We start from the raw sequence: 15,760 nt of genomic DNA on the forward strand, positions 1-15,760 counted from the left end.
GAAAAATACTCTGACAACTCACTTGTAATGTCACTTACATTTTGATTCTATGTAGCCTAATGAACGTAGTGAGTATGGATAACACTTTACTTTTAGAAATGTAATTATTAACGACAGTGTAAAGTGTTACTTGCAATATTTAGCTGTCAAGATTAATATAGTCTGGGAATTTGCGACTTCTATAGGAGGCAATAAGGTAGAGCTGGAGTATCCGGAAACCGCGCTTCTTCATTGATGAATGAAACGCGAGGGCAGGGCTCTCTGTTTGTTTGAGGAAAGTCGAGCGCCACGATTTGTTTACGAAGGTGCGCGGACACTCTTCAGGTGTATCTTTTGCTTTATTGGTCTCCGTTCTCATCCCACTGTCCCGGAACAAGACTGGCGTGTTCACTCGCAGCTCCAAGAAGAGAGCGTCCAGTAGAACGGTGAGTGATGCAAGTTGTCGTTTTTCATAGGATCTCACGTTTTTGCAGAAATGTAGTAAAACGATGGTTGCATGACAACGGCATCAGTGTAGTTACCAGTTTCCACAAACACTGTGCTGTGTAAATGCAGTCTGTGGACTTTGTTTCTCAATCAGCAAAGCAGTGCATTCCTCTTTGCGCTGTTTCCCTGGGGAAGTTACATCTGCTCGGGAAAGATAACGCATCCACCAGTACAAATCAAAGACGAATTAATTCACATTAATTGGCCCGTTGATGAATAGTTGGTTTGTATTCTACGCCAATACGCATACTTTGTCAAACCTTTCCTAGAGACTTCTGTATTTATGAACTCATAGAAAGAGGCACAGAAATCTAACTTTTTTTCAACATATTTTCTCTCTTTATCAGTGATATTTTGGGGGAATTTGGCCCAGGTCATATACTCAAAGGGAGTAGGCCTAATGCACCTGGATTTATGTCATTGTAATGTCTCAATATTCTGATGCCTTTCGAGATCATCTGTAAACCTACTCTGTCCCAATGTGAATTGTTGTCATGTGAGAGACAGCATACTGTATGTGTTTGAGGAAGAGATGTGTGATACAAGGAGGTATCATAGATTGGTTCTTCTCTCTGTCACTAGCTGAACACCCTTGCGGAATCAGAGAGTGAACAGCTGTGTAACGTGTGTGGAGACCAGTGACCAGGCTTCACTTTGCACCAATGGAGGTAGGGACCCTCTTTCTGTCTCCTTCTCTCTTTTTACACTTACCCTTACTTTTGCAGGGCATCTCTCTACTCCCTCCCTGCCAAAAACTTCAGTCAGTATCAGTGGTGGTAGTTGGTAAGGTGGAATAGTGCTTGCTCCTTGTTTGAGAAAACATCCTGAGGAAACTCTGAATACATACTGCTCTTGAATAGTATAGACCATATCTCTATTCCAGTTTGAGCCATTGGATACTTCCTTCTCTGCGAGAGTACTGGTCTGGAGGACACCTGTGAGTTACTGAAGCCCTCATGTGTTAAGGTTTTTAATGGACTCAGCCATGCATATCAGAGTCAGCAAGGCATCATGATCTGTGTGCCCTAACATAAGTTGACTTTAAGAAAGCCATTCATGCAGTATGGGATATTTTAAGCAGTCATTCTACACACACTCTCCACTTGTATTTGTTTTAAAGTGAAAGGAATGAGCGTTGGGTAGTCTTTTATATGCCGCACTTATAAGCTGTGTTGTGTTTAGGTATGATTCACTATGAGGCTATATATTAAGACAACATGAATTTTCCAGAACTGTTTAAAATAGTTGAACTGTGTGTGTGCAAAGTGTATTACAAGAGTTATTACTAAAACTGGGTGTGACAAGCAAAAGCTCTATTCAGTGTTAAATCAGGGCACTCATCGATTATTGAAAGCAATAACATTTACCTCTACATGATGGTTTCATTTCTTGGAAGAAAAAGTAGACATCTCTCTATGTGACACGTCCTCTCTATCAGCAATGTAAGCAGCCCTAATGAAGGCCAAGCCTGGTCTGTCTGTAAAAGAGGGTCCACAATGAGAGAGGAGGGGCTGCCAGTCTAGGCAGAGGCTCATCAGGCCTCCACTCTGTAAACTATTACAGGGCAACAGCCAACCTCTGGAATGTGACTTTAATTGCCTGTGTTCGCAGTGCCACAATAAAAGTAAACCTTTTCCCGACAAACCAACCCAACAGCAGACATTTCTTACAGACGGCCTTGAAAACTCTGCTTTGTGTGTAGAAGCTAGAACAGTACGGGGGAACTTTATGGCTACAAACATCACTGAACTCCTTTGTTCCTTCCTAAAAGAAAATACTCCAACCAGTCTCTTCCTCTCTGGTTCTCAGCAAAGCATGTTTTCATGCCGATTGATATAGATATGGGTGTTTTATTTTGAATGTGGACTTTAGCTGACCTCAGTGTTGGATATTAGGTAATCGGAGAAGGCAGGTGCGTACATAGTATATACAGTACTGTAGCTAGGCTACTATATAACCCTGCTGTTTATTAACTAAGAGTGACAAAACTACTAAGTCAACACAGGGACCTGCAAGACTGCCAAAATCAGACCTTGAATTGTCTCCCTGAGGAATTATTGATGATGGTCATGGTGTATGTGGGTTGGGACTGGGCTATTAAAATAAAATAAATACATCTAAATCTGGTTCCCTATAACAGCCTTAAAACAGCCAGTGTTGCTGATGTCAGACATAGTTCCACAACAGCACCTCTGTGATGACATGCACTGTGTGAGTCTGGAGGAAAGCCAAGGAGGTTGGGAAAGTAGACATAGTTCCACAACAGCACCTCTGTGATTACATGCACTGTGTGAGTCTGGAGGAAAGCCAAGGAGGTTGGGAAAGTAGACATAGTTCCACAACAGCACCTCTGTGATGACATGCACTGTGTGAGTCTGGAGGAAAGCCAAGGAGGTTGGGAAAGTAGACATAGTTCCACAACAGCACCTCTGTGATGACATGCACTGTGTGAGTCTGGAGGAAAGCCAAGGAGGTTGGGAAAGTAGACATAGTTCCACAACAGCACCTCTGTGATGACATGCACTGTGTGAGTCTGGAGGAAAGCCAAGGAGGTTGGGAAAGTAGACATAGTTCCACAACAGCACCTCTGTGATGACATGCACTGTGTGAGTCTGGAGGAAAGCCAAGGAGGTTGGGAAAGTAGACATAGTTCCACAACAGCACCTCTGTGATGACATGCACTGTGTGAGTCTGGAGGAAAGCCAAGGAGGTTGGGAAAGTAGACATAGTTCCACAACAGCACCTCTGTGATGACATGCACTGTGTGAGTCTGGAGGAAAGCCAAGGAGGTTGGGAAAGTAGACATAGTTCCACAACAGCACCTCTGTGATGACATGCACTGTGTGAGTCTGGAGGAAAGCCAAGGAGGTTGGGAAAGTAGACATAGTTCCACAACAGCACCTCTGTGATGACATGCACTGTGTGAGTCTGGAGGAAAGCCAAGGAGGTTGGGAAAGTAGACATAGTTCCACAACAGCACCTCTGTGATGACATGCACTGTGTGAGTCTGGAGGAAAGCCAAGGAGGTTGGGAAAGCCAGGCCATTTAAGAACTGGGTTGAACTCTCAGAAATGAATAACTAACAGTAAAAAGGACTGGGCTAAGTAAGCGCTGAGATGCACACCCCCCTACCATTCCCTACAATTTAACGTGTGTATCTCCAGAATTCTCAAAAATATTGATGCTTTTCTAAATATTCAGGAGCTTGAGATTTCAGGAAGAGTTTGCGGCAGTTTTTTTCTTCTTTCCTTCTTCCGTGCTATAAAGAAGCTTCCGCTAAGCTGGTGTCCTGGGGTTTTATGCCTACTCTTCCGCAGTGGTTTTATTGTGTTGGCTGGTCCCATTCATGCCCTATTGAAGGCCCAGTCAAGTGCCATCCATTTTAAATGACTCAGGTCTACTACTGACCAGATTCTTCACCAACCACTGTTGAGCTTTCATCCAACCAATCACATTCAGTCTGGCTTCTGAAAAAGATTGACTAAAGGAAAACTCCAATAAAAATGTGTCACTTTTGTATAACATGATTTGTTCTCAGAAAAGCAATGTATGCAAACAGTAATATATTATGGGTTACTGTGAACTACAGTCTTTTAAATAGACTACAGGATGAATAGACTGCTGTATGCCTAGTTGTATTGATTCAGGGGATTAGTTTGATTTGCCTCTGGCTTCAGAACAATTCAATCTGTCCATCATTTCAATAATGCCAATATATTCTGATGAAGAGTAGCTGCACATTACTAACCCTACTGCAAGTGTGTCAGAGAGCCAGTGTAGCTGTGTAACCAGAGTTGGCAGCTCTAGGCAGGGTAGGTTAGGATAGGGGAAGACAGGAGTGGATTTAACTTGCACAACGCGCTCCTTTGAATTATTAATGCTAGCCGTTGGCTTGATTGATTTTCTTTGTGCTAATGAGACTCATTACAGAGCTTATTAACATGAGCACTGTGTGAGAGCAGATATCTGATCAGCCTGATCGTGTGACCCACTTAACTCTCCACCGGTGTGTTTTACAGCTGCGTTCAATAACTCACCTAACACTGCCAAGGCATGTTGGCGCACCACTGCCAATGATAATGGTGCTTGAATGTTAACACTTGACCAGTAGTTAACACAAGGGCAGGTTATAGTAATTTTACTGTGACTCCTGGAAAATGTTCCCATTTGCAGTAATTTCTTCTTGCCAGTACCTTAATTCACATGGTACAGTAGGTTAGCAGTACTGTTTGGAAAAAGCCTGCTCTTATATGCACCACTGGCCTAAGCTGAAACCCAAGTTGGAGTAAAATCAGAGGAGAGGGGATATGGAGGGTGTTTGGGTTTGAGTTTTAACCCGGCCTCAGTGAGCGCCCTGAAAGCCCACTGACGTCTGTCCTCACAGTAACCCGATCTGCATAACACAGACCCACCTTGCTATTCATCATGTTAACAAGTAGCCCAGTCAAATAAAACTGTCAGCCTGGTTTGACATATGAATGGCCCTTTAAAAAGGACCCTCTCGTTTTAGTTCCGTAGAGGCCACAGCACTACGAAGGCGGGGGGGGGACCCTGGTGGCCACCACCACACAATAGGCCTGTTGGATTTACCATGATTCCTCTCTTCTCTGTAGTCTCAGTATTGACATGTAGATAGATGCCAACCTCCAGTGAAAGCCCTGAAGAGGTTTACTGGTAATTATTGGACCAAATCCCTATCTCCTCCACTCCACTCCCTGTGTCCTTTTGAAGTGGAAAGCAGCAACATCTGTGCCGCGTGGTAACACTCATTTAGGTCAGGAGGCAAATGAGATTTTATTATTTTTATTGTGTAAATTGAATGTTTTGTCTTTGTCGTTTAAGAGGATCCAATTTTAAACGCCTGTGTTTTGACAGCGCCGAAGGGTTTTTGCTCAGCAATAATACAAACCCAGAGAACTCTTTAACCCTGAAATTAATCATAGTTTGACCTTTACAGATCCACTGACAGGTTTGGGAGCCTATCCTCCCTCTTTTTCCCCTCCCTTTCTATCTCTCTTACTCACTCTCTTACTCTCTGTCTCTCTCTGCATCAAAGGCTGGGTCAAGATCAGTTGCTTCTCTGAAAGCTTCTCTATGGGCTCAAGAGGGAGAGGCTGTCTTTGATTGGCTGTAATTCATTTTTTTTTAACTTTCCATTAGATATGGTGGTCACGGAAACAGGGAAGCATGTGGTAGCCCGCTGAGACACCGAGGGCCAATCAGACGGCTCGTGAATTCCAATGGAGTGGCATGTTAAAAGTTGAGATGAGCCAGAGTTAGCTGCATCTAAAAGTCACCCCATGTGACGCGAACAGAGGTCATTGTGGAAGGACCCCTCCCCAGATAAGAGCCTGTTTTATTAGTTCAGTGTCTCTCCTATCCAGCGCTCTCCTTTTGATCCCCAGTCATATTGAAATATTGTGTTGTAAGCGCTGCTCTTTATGGTCTTTCTGTGTTTGTCTACCTGGAGAGGGGAAATTATATCTTGAGTCTGGATGAGATCCATGTAGTAATGATGTTGCTATCTATGACACCTCTGTAACAGATGCTGAACGCTGCTCAGGGAGATGAAATTTGTGTGTGTGTCTTCTGTTACAAGGGTGTCATCATTTTAGCTAATGATTACATGACGGATGTGTTTGTATTCTTATTTGTACTATGGTAATCTGATGACTGTGTTGTGACCTAGTGGAAACGTCATAAAATAGGCCTACCTGATTACTTCTTATCCCTTACGCAAGCTCACTGGCTCAGGTAACTCTGAGGGCCCAAAATATGTTATACAATGTTGCAAGAAGCTTCAGGCCAGACCCAACTTGATACAGTGTTTCAAGTTCGTTGCAGACAGGCCGTGTATAGCCAATGTGATATGATATTTATCTTTATCAGGCTATTTTCTACCTGCAGGCTGCAATGTTTTTATTTGTTGGCTTTAAAGGCTATTTTTACATAGTTAGCAATGGAAATAGAAGTTACTTTTTAGGTTTGTTTAGATAGAATTTTGATTAACCACGTGACAGTGATTTTGAGAGACGAAGACTTTATTATAATAATGAAATTAAACCGTTCTAGAAATGTACATATGAAAACCATAACTGGCACGCAGATCGGTAGAAATGGTAAGATAAATTGGCATTACACATGAAAGTTTGCTGACTCCTTATGTAGCCTATTACCGGCAACTTTGGGAGAGTAAGGCAGAATCTACGAAAACCAGTAGGAGCAAGAGGATAGTCGGGTCAGGTAAAAAAATAAATATGATCTTGATCTCTGGCTCCCTCTTGAGTCATTTGAGTGTTATTTCATCAAACAGTGAGCATAAAGCATCAGACAAGCTCAATGCATACAGTGCCTTGACTTTTTCCACATTTTGTTAGGTTAAAGCCTTATTCTAAAACATATTTTTTTTATTATCTACACCCCATAATGACAAAGCAAAAACAGGTTTTTAGAAATGTTTGCTAATTTATTAAAAATAAAAACCAGAAATATCACATTTACATAAGCATTCAAACTCTTTATTCAGTACTTTGTTGAAGCACCTTTGGCAGCAATTACAGCTTAGAGTCTTCTTTGGTATGACGCTACAAGCTTGGCACACCTGTATTTGGGGAGTTTCTGCCATTCTTCTCTGCAGATTCTCTCAATCTCTGTCAGGTTGGAGGGGGCGTTGCTGCACAGCTATTTTTAGGTCTCTCCAGATATGTTAGATCGGGTTCATGTCCGGGCTCTGGCTGGGCCACTCAAGGACATTCATAGACTTCTCCCGAAACCACTCCTACATTGTTTTGGCTGTGTGCATAGGGTCGTTGTCCTGTTGGAGGGTGAACCTTCACCCCAGTCTGAGGTCCTGAGCGCTCTGGAGCAGGTTTTCATCAAGGATCTCTTTATACTTTGCCCCGTTTGTCTTCGCCTCGATCCCGAATAGTCTCCCAGTCCCTGCCACTAAAAAACAACCCCGCAGCATGATGCTGCCACCACCATGCTTCACCATAGGGATGGTGCCAGGTTTCCTCTAGATGTGACGCTTGGCAATCAGGCCAAAGAATTTAATCTTGGTTTCATCAGACCAGAGAATCTTGTTTCTCATGGTCTGAGAGTCTTTAGGTGCCGTTTGGCTAACTCCAAGCGGGCTGTCGTGTGCCTTTTTACTGAGGAGTGGCTTCCGTTTGGCCACTCTACCATAAAGGCCTGATTGGTGGAGTGCAGCAGAGATGGTTGCCCTTCTGGAAGGTTCTCCCATCTCCACAGAGGAACTCTGGAGCTCTGTCAGAGTGACCATTGGGTTCTTGGTCACCTACCTGACCAAGGCCCTTCTCCCCCAATTGCTCAGTTTGGTCGGGCGGCCAGCTCTAGGAAGAGTCTTGGTGGTTCCAAACTTCTCCCATTTAAGAATGATCCAGGCCACTGTGTTCTTGCGGACAGTCAATGCTGCGGAAATGTTTTGGTACCCTTCACAGATCTGTGCCTCGACACAATCCAGTCTCGGGACAATTCCTTCGACCTCATGGCTTGGTTTTTACTCTGACATGCACTGTCAACTGTGGGACCTTATATAGACAGGTGTTTGCCTTTCCAAATCATGTCAATTAATTTAATTTACCACAGGTGGACTCCAAGTTGAAGAAACATCTCAAGGATGATCAATGGAAACAGGATGCACCTGAGCTCAATTTCAAAGTCTCATAGCAAAGATTCTGAATACTTATGTAAATATGGTATTTCTGTTTTTGTTTTTTTATTTAGTCCATTTTAGAATAAGGCTGTAACATAAACACATAGGGTGTGTCTATGACATTGTAAAAAAAAAAATGTTCTTAACTGACTTGCCTAGTTAAATAGATTTTTTTTAAATTTAAGACATGATTTAAAATTTAGACCAATTGGGGACAGCCCTAAAACCCAGACAGCTTTTAGGGAAACACTTGTGATCTCTTGTTGTGGTTAAGCCACGGAAGAAGAGTAGCCAGAAATTAAAGCTTAATGTTTCTGCATTGGTACCATCATCAGATTCCTAATGACGTCTAAATTTAATTATTTGCCAACAGGGACAGTTTCGTGGCGAACAAGACACACTAATTTGCCATTGGATAAATATGGTAAGATGAACACATAGGCCTAGCTATCTGTCCATTCCTTAGCCTGTAATTTCAGTAATTTGTGTGGTATTAAAATAATATTCCGCTAATGTGAAAAATTATGTAGAATTGCATCAAATGTTTATAAAAGGCAAGTTTTTCTCGGACCTGCAATACGATGATAGATTCATATAATGTTTTTACTGTAAATGTTATCTTTTCACCCCTATTCTTGTCCACAGTGGTCTGCAAACCCACAACCTTCTGGCCCGCAGCCCTGTGCGCTATCAAAATTCCTGTGTTGCCATGTAATGCTTACAGGGTGAAGAACAGTTTCTAAAACTGTATATCTAAGGCTCAGTTCTGTCCAAGAAGTGTGGGTAAACTGTAGACTTGTTTTCTGCTATCCACTTTGTTTTAATTATTATTTAGGGTATAAAGGAGGGTCACTTGTTTTGTTTTTTTCAAGCGTTCAGGAAGGGTTTAGGTACAATATATTTTGCTGATGGGAGGGCCATCGATGTAACCCTTATTATAAATAATGTTTACTCCCTAACATTAATTCAATATTTGAAGTCATTAGTGTATGCTGTGCAAATTGTAACTATACTATAATTGTGGTAGTGTATAAGGCTTCACATTCCTACAACCCATCTACTTGTGCATTCTTGTTCTCTAAACAGCCATAAAGCCAAATTGAAGTGCTGTTGATTAAAGTCTTGGCCCGGGCAGACAACATAAGTCGTCTCTCTACCCTGACTTTGACACTGTGGAGTGGCCGTGTGACAGTGCCAGAAAACACACATAATCAGAGAGCCCAGAAGTCACAAGCCAAAACAGGCTCTCTTTGTGTTGACTCGGCATTGTGATGACTTGCATTTTGAGTAGGTGCTTTTCATTCTGGGACCTTCAAAACCTTTTATTCAGTGTTGGGGGTAACTTTCCTCATTTTCTGATTCTATGGGACCAAATCTTGTTTTAAGCTCTGAGGAGCCTTGTTCTCCACCTTCACTTAGTTGTTTGTGTTTACTGTCTCAGTGCTGAAACGCTTTTGTTTTTCCACAGGGAGGCGAACATGTCTCATACAGACTAGACATACAGACTAGACTACATATCCTTTGTCCTAAAGGGCAATTAGTTTGCAGCGATAGATATCAAATATGGATGTTTAAAAATGGAACAGTCACCTAGCTTTTATTATTGTGTTATCATTTCTTAATAGTGATCTGCAATTACATCATGTTTTTAACAACCAGGAGAGATGGTCCTCATGGCACTGTGTGTGTTCCACAGCTGATTCCTGAACAAAAACATATCGTAATCTTGTGCCAGACTGGGGGTATCTCTATGTGTCTTGTTGCTTTAGTCTGATCCCCATCTATTTTCCTATACTGTTATTAGAGGTCATACTGAACAGGTGCCAAGGACTCTGGGTATTGGACAGAGACAGATAGGCATCAGAAAATCCCTCTTTGACCCAGAGAGAGACTGGAGAAGAGGATGAAGTCAGACTCACTAGATAGTGATGTAGACCAGCTTATCTACAGTATGTAGGAGAGAGGGAGAGGGCAAGTGAATCCCAATGTCTGGAGAAGTGCATTTGGTATTCTGAATCCATTTTTTACTTTGACTTTCATTGTTAGTGTAACTTTACATTCCTGTAGGAAAACATTCGTCCTCGTGATTTTGTTCGATTTGCATACAAACCTTGTGGTTGCTGTTTACATGTTTGTTCCACTCAGAAATTAGGAAAATAAATTGATCAATGCACTCTCCCCCTTGATGTGAATAAACCCTGGATTTGCCTGAGAGCTCCATCCCCAGTAGTTTCTAACCATGAAGGCAGTGTTCTGCTCTGCTTTAGAATCTAGAGGACTTATTCAGCCTGCATCTCCACTGGTGCTGATCCTGGCTTAATGAACTGTCACCTGGAATAAAGGGGGGAGTCTCGCAGCCGTCAGCCCCACACTGACTTCACTATGTACCACAGCCAACAATTTCCACCCGCCAACACTTGTTAGTGTTTGCACTGTTCATTCATGTCACTTTACATGTTCTTTCCCGTTAACATCAGGAGATGCAGTCATTATCTCTGTGTCCCTTAGGCCAGGGTCAGAGGCCAGCGCTGACACACTGTCACACACACTGGCTAAGATACCGCCACAGCTGTGTGTCTGGTGTATCTAACTTCATCTCTGTCCCCTCACCTAATTACCAGCCCCTCTCCACTTCCCATGACATTCCCGTGACTATTGACATGTTCAGCAGTCTAACTTTTACCTTCTGTTCATCTACAGTCCCCTTACTCTGCGCTGGTGAACTCAGATGAGTCCTTTTATGCAGGATGATGAGTTTGCTGTTACACCACCTAGTTGTTATTTAAAGTATTAGGATAGATTTCAGCTCTAGCCCAGAGTCACCAGCAGAGGTCAGTGTTTGTATCTGATGTTATCGCCTGGCATTTTCATCATCAATATGGCCAGAAAGTTAGTTTCTCACTGTCGATTCTATTTTTAAAAAGTTATCCATATAATGTGTGTATATAATCAACATAACAAACAAATCAGAAGAGTGGCCCAAGTCAGGTGGCTAAATGACAAAACAATAGACATTTTCACACTTTCACTTAAATGTTTCCCTTTGGGATGGAAAATTATGGCATTTCCTATTTTCATTATGTTACTGAATCCCATTGGAGCAGTATTAATTTGTTTAGTCACAAAAAATTGATTTGATGACACAACAGTCAGTGTTGATGTATTTGATTGGTTTATTGATTTAGCCAACTGACTGGATATTGGTTGCCTTTAGTAGCGTATTGAGCTGCAAGCAGGACCAAGGTAGAATTCAATCTAACCAACACAGTGGTATATCACATTGTTTAAATGTTAAATCATATTTGAAGTGGTGTAATAAATGAATGTTTATAAGATAAAATGAACATGTTCTGGTGTGTAGGTTTGCTTGTATCTGGCCCAAGATGTCTTGCGGGCTGTGTTGCATCTATTCCCTCATGCTCAGGCTTTTCATACTGCGTATTCTGCATCATCTGAGGAGTGGGCGAAGTGTTATTTTGGTCCCCATCACATCCACAGCTCACAATGACTCAAAGCACACAGCAGAATTCATGAGTGACGCAGTCGCAGATATCGTCAAAGCTCAACAACAAAACAGAGGAGGATTATTATAGAGACCAGAAAGATCCTTCATCACCGGTCAACATTTTATGATGCCCCAAAGATTCTATTCTGTGCGTACAGAAGCCTTTTTCTCTTGGCTATGCATATTGAGGTGTTTAAGTGTCCATACTTTGTGTGTGTGTGTCTATTAATAGCCAGGAAGATGCTAGTGAGCCCTGTGTTTCACAGATGAAAGAGTAGCCGCTCTGCCCTTCTGGACTCTGCTTATCAATCCATCTGAAAGGAGAGGGAGAGGTCAGGAAGTTGCCTCTAATAGGAGGTCTGAGGCACTGCCAGCTTCCTGTGATCAGAGAAGGGACAACGTACGGCTTCCAGAGATCCTGAACACCCCAACACAAACACGCACATCCTCTCCTTCACAACCTCACACACACACACACACACACACACACAAACAACATGTACCTGCACACGCACGCACACACACACACACACACACACACACACATGTTATGTTCTTCTATCCTCGTGGGGACCTAAAATTAATTACCATTCAAAATTCTATTTCCCTAACCCTAAATCTATTTACCCTAACCATAACTCTTACCTTAACCCCTAACCCTAAACCTATTTACCCTAACCTTAACCCCTAACCCTAAACCTATTTACCCTACCCATAACCCTACCTTAATCCCTAACCTTAAACCTATTTACCATAACCCTACCTTAACCCCTAACCCTAAACCTATTTACCCTAACCATAACTATAACCCTACCTTAACCCCAAAACCTAACCACTAACCCCTAATCCTAATTGTAACCCTAAACATAACAACCTAACCCCTAAGCTTAAAATAGCCTTTGTCCTCATGGGGATGTGGGAAATGTCCCCATGAGGGACACTGAACACCCTGATACTCAGGCCAACACAATCACACGCACACACTCCTTCACAAACTAACACACACAAACATGTACCCGCACAAACACACACACACACACACACACATGCTAAATTAATTTCCATTCAAAATCCTTAACCTCTTACCCTGACCATAACCCTAACCTTAACACTAACCTTAACCCGTAACACAAACTCTAAACCTAACCCATAAGCTTAAAATAGCCTTTTTCCTCATGGGGGTGTGGGAAATGTCCCCACAAGGGAGAATTTGACTATCTTTGTGGGCACCATTTGGGGATTTTAGGTCCCCACAACAATAGTGTAACCAGTGTAACTCTGTTTGATAGTAATGGCACCACTGGGCACTGTAATGGTCTTCTACCTGAAACTTGAGAAAACATGAAACTTTTAAGACTATTCTACACCATGTTTATGGATGTAACATGTCTAAAAGGCTGTGTGTGTACGTGCATGTGTGCCTGCGGTAGCGAGAGGGAGATGGGAGGCAGCGCTAAGAATATTTCAGAATGAGCACCATGTGGGGTTCATTTAGTAGGCCTTACCAATATCACCCTATTAAATCCTCCATTCCTAGAGGAGAATTATTGCACAAGAAACCAGAACTCTTGCGCCAGCAACTCCGTATAGCACTGCATATTTGAATGCAACACAGATGCTCTCTCTGTAGGGACACGTTTATTTGTGTAAATTGACTAATTGCCAAGTAGATGTGTGTGAGTGACTGCTGGTGTCTGTTGGTGCCTTGACAACTGGCCAGCCCAGAATAACATAGCCATTACCATTATTAGGGTGACAATGGTCAGAGAGCCAACATGCAGGGCCTTTACAACACAACCAGATTAACAGCTAGAGGAAGGAAGGCAGTAGGAGAGAGAGGAAAAATAGCTATTTTGTGAATTGAATTGGCTTTGGACTCCAGTGACCTTGTTTTGTTCTATTCATCTGCTTAGTCATACTACACGTCTGAGAACAGCTCAGTTTTGCTGTTCAGCGTTAGCTTGGTCCAGCTCACTGCATTGCTTTAAAGTTGAGGCTGAGTGAGGAACTTGGATTGAGTTCATGTAGATAAGCTTCAACGAACCTTGACTTTTTTTTAAGATAAGCCAGACAGTTCTAAGAATGAAGCACTTTGTGAGGGATAGTGTATGTTTCATTTCAAGTAATTGACATCAGGTCCCCTCCTAAAATGTGTCATTGACACTGCAGAATCAAATCAAATTTGATTGGTCGCATACACACATATAGCAGATGTTTTTGCGGGTGTAGCAAAATGCTTGTGTTCCTAGCTCCAACAGTGCAATAATATCTAACAATGAAAAGCAGACCCTTTATTGGTCTGTTGAGGGGTTGATAGTTTGGTATGTAAATAAATGACCCACAGTTTGTCTGGACTGTCTCAGTGTAGCAGAGTCATATAGAGTTATTGAACTCATAAAGTATGCCTTGCAATTGAAAAGTTTAGGACCTTGTGTCTTGTGAAATAGGAGACTACATAACTAACAAGTCAAGGCCATTTTTCATGTTTAGGCCACTCACTGATTTATCTCTCAACCTGATATCCTTGTAGTTTGAGCTAGCAGGGAGCGTTCTTCTTTCACTCAGTTTGAAGTTGAAAGTGTTCAAATTAGCTTTGACTATTCACAAGATGTCATATCTAACGACCAGAATCTATCAGTCCATGGCATCACAGGTTATTGTAAGTTCAGTACCACCACACTGCCACTGACCCAGGAGAGTGATGTGGTGAATATGCAGGTTGTCATGTGTTAAAGTTAACCAGGAGAATACTGCAGGCTCACTGGGGACTGAGACATTCATTGCACATTATGGAGGAGGGATTACACATGGTAGGTGTGAAATCATCACTCTCAAACCACACTCTCGCAGGATCCTGATGTGGTGTTACTAATGTGGAACAGCACTTTCTATGCTGTTGGCAGTTTCAAACAAACCAACAATCTGACAACTGTCTGTTTGGCTTTCTGTCACGAATAGAACAAACCATACAGAATCACATTGGGGAGGGATTTACCGTCTTTATCGAGTTGACGCTCAGACAAAACCTAGATAATGACTTTACTTAAGTGACAGCTTGCATTTAAAGCCCACACCAGAGAACAGAACACCCTGATCCAGCGAATCAAAAGACTGGTGTATCAATGTCAGAGGTCAGCTTTTAACTAACATCCATTTCCCCTCCATAATCCTCTGCTCTGTGGTCTTCTCACACACAGGACAGTGGACAGAGAGGCAGGCCAAGCCAGGGGGACTCTGTTTACATTTCACCAGGCTGGATCCTGTCAGACACATGCAATGTGAATGTTCCATAGTTGTCTAGTGTACCTATAATCCAGTGGTATGCTTCACGATAACTACTTCAGCTACAAAGCATGTGACGAACATGGCTTTCTGTTCAGTAAAGTATTGGAAAACCATCCCGATCTCCATTCTCATGATCATACAGTAAAAATCCAATGTTATAACAAACAGATACCGAATGATACTGACAATATTTTACTGCACGATACAGTATGAAAATCATTGACACTTATTTGTGCTTTACCCTAGTTTAAACCTTGTTATTCAAAATGTCTCTACCTTTCCACTAAATCTTCATCAGACTTTCTTCTAAATACGGTAGAGGTGAAGTGTTTCCTCAAGCTGCCAACACCTAGACTGCTGAATGTTCAGACTAATAGTTCCCTGGTCTCTGGGTCTGTGCTCGTGACTCACGGCTCTGTGCTGCATACTTTTAGAGTTAGGTTAGCTTTACCTCAGTTAAACCCCTCTCTGTAAAGCAAGCCTCAGTCTATATCATCACGCACACATTCCTTTCTGTAGACTGGATCTTGCTCATTTAGGGCAGAGATCAAAGGCTCACATATTTAACAGTCTTTTTGGGGTGTAATTTCTTTCTCGTTTGATTCTAACGAGCAGGCCTGGTCTTATTTATTTACTCACATCCTCCTCTTCCTCTTTTTGCCTCTTTAATGTCTGCTGATTGAAGCCAAATAGACATATAATGAATGCTGTATACTAGTATGCTGAGTAAAATGTAAACTGTTTAGGTAACAGGGGTGACGCCTTAGCCATAAAAAGGCATTTTGTGACCTATGAATTGGGAATCCACT

At 42.2% G+C, this 15,760-nt stretch overlaps 1 protein-coding gene across 1 annotated transcript in view; it reads left to right on the top strand.

Annotated features, from left to right (window-relative positions):
• The first annotated feature begins 330 nt into the window (after window positions 1–330).
• Window positions 331–15,760, top strand: part of LOC115207658 (prickle-like protein 2) — a 120,944-nt gene continuing 105,514 nt past the window's right edge. Inside the window, exons 1-2 of the mRNA XM_029774973.1 lie at window positions 331–425; window positions 1,069–1,154. The gene's annotated coding sequence lies outside the window, so the exon portion shown is untranslated. The remainder of the gene's footprint in view (window positions 426–1,068; window positions 1,155–15,760) is intronic.

The sequence above is a fragment of the Salmo trutta genome, chromosome 14 (genome assembly GCF_901001165.1).
Source record: "Salmo trutta chromosome 14, fSalTru1.1, whole genome shotgun sequence".
Classification (NCBI taxonomy): domain Eukaryota; kingdom Metazoa; phylum Chordata; class Actinopteri; order Salmoniformes; family Salmonidae; genus Salmo; species Salmo trutta.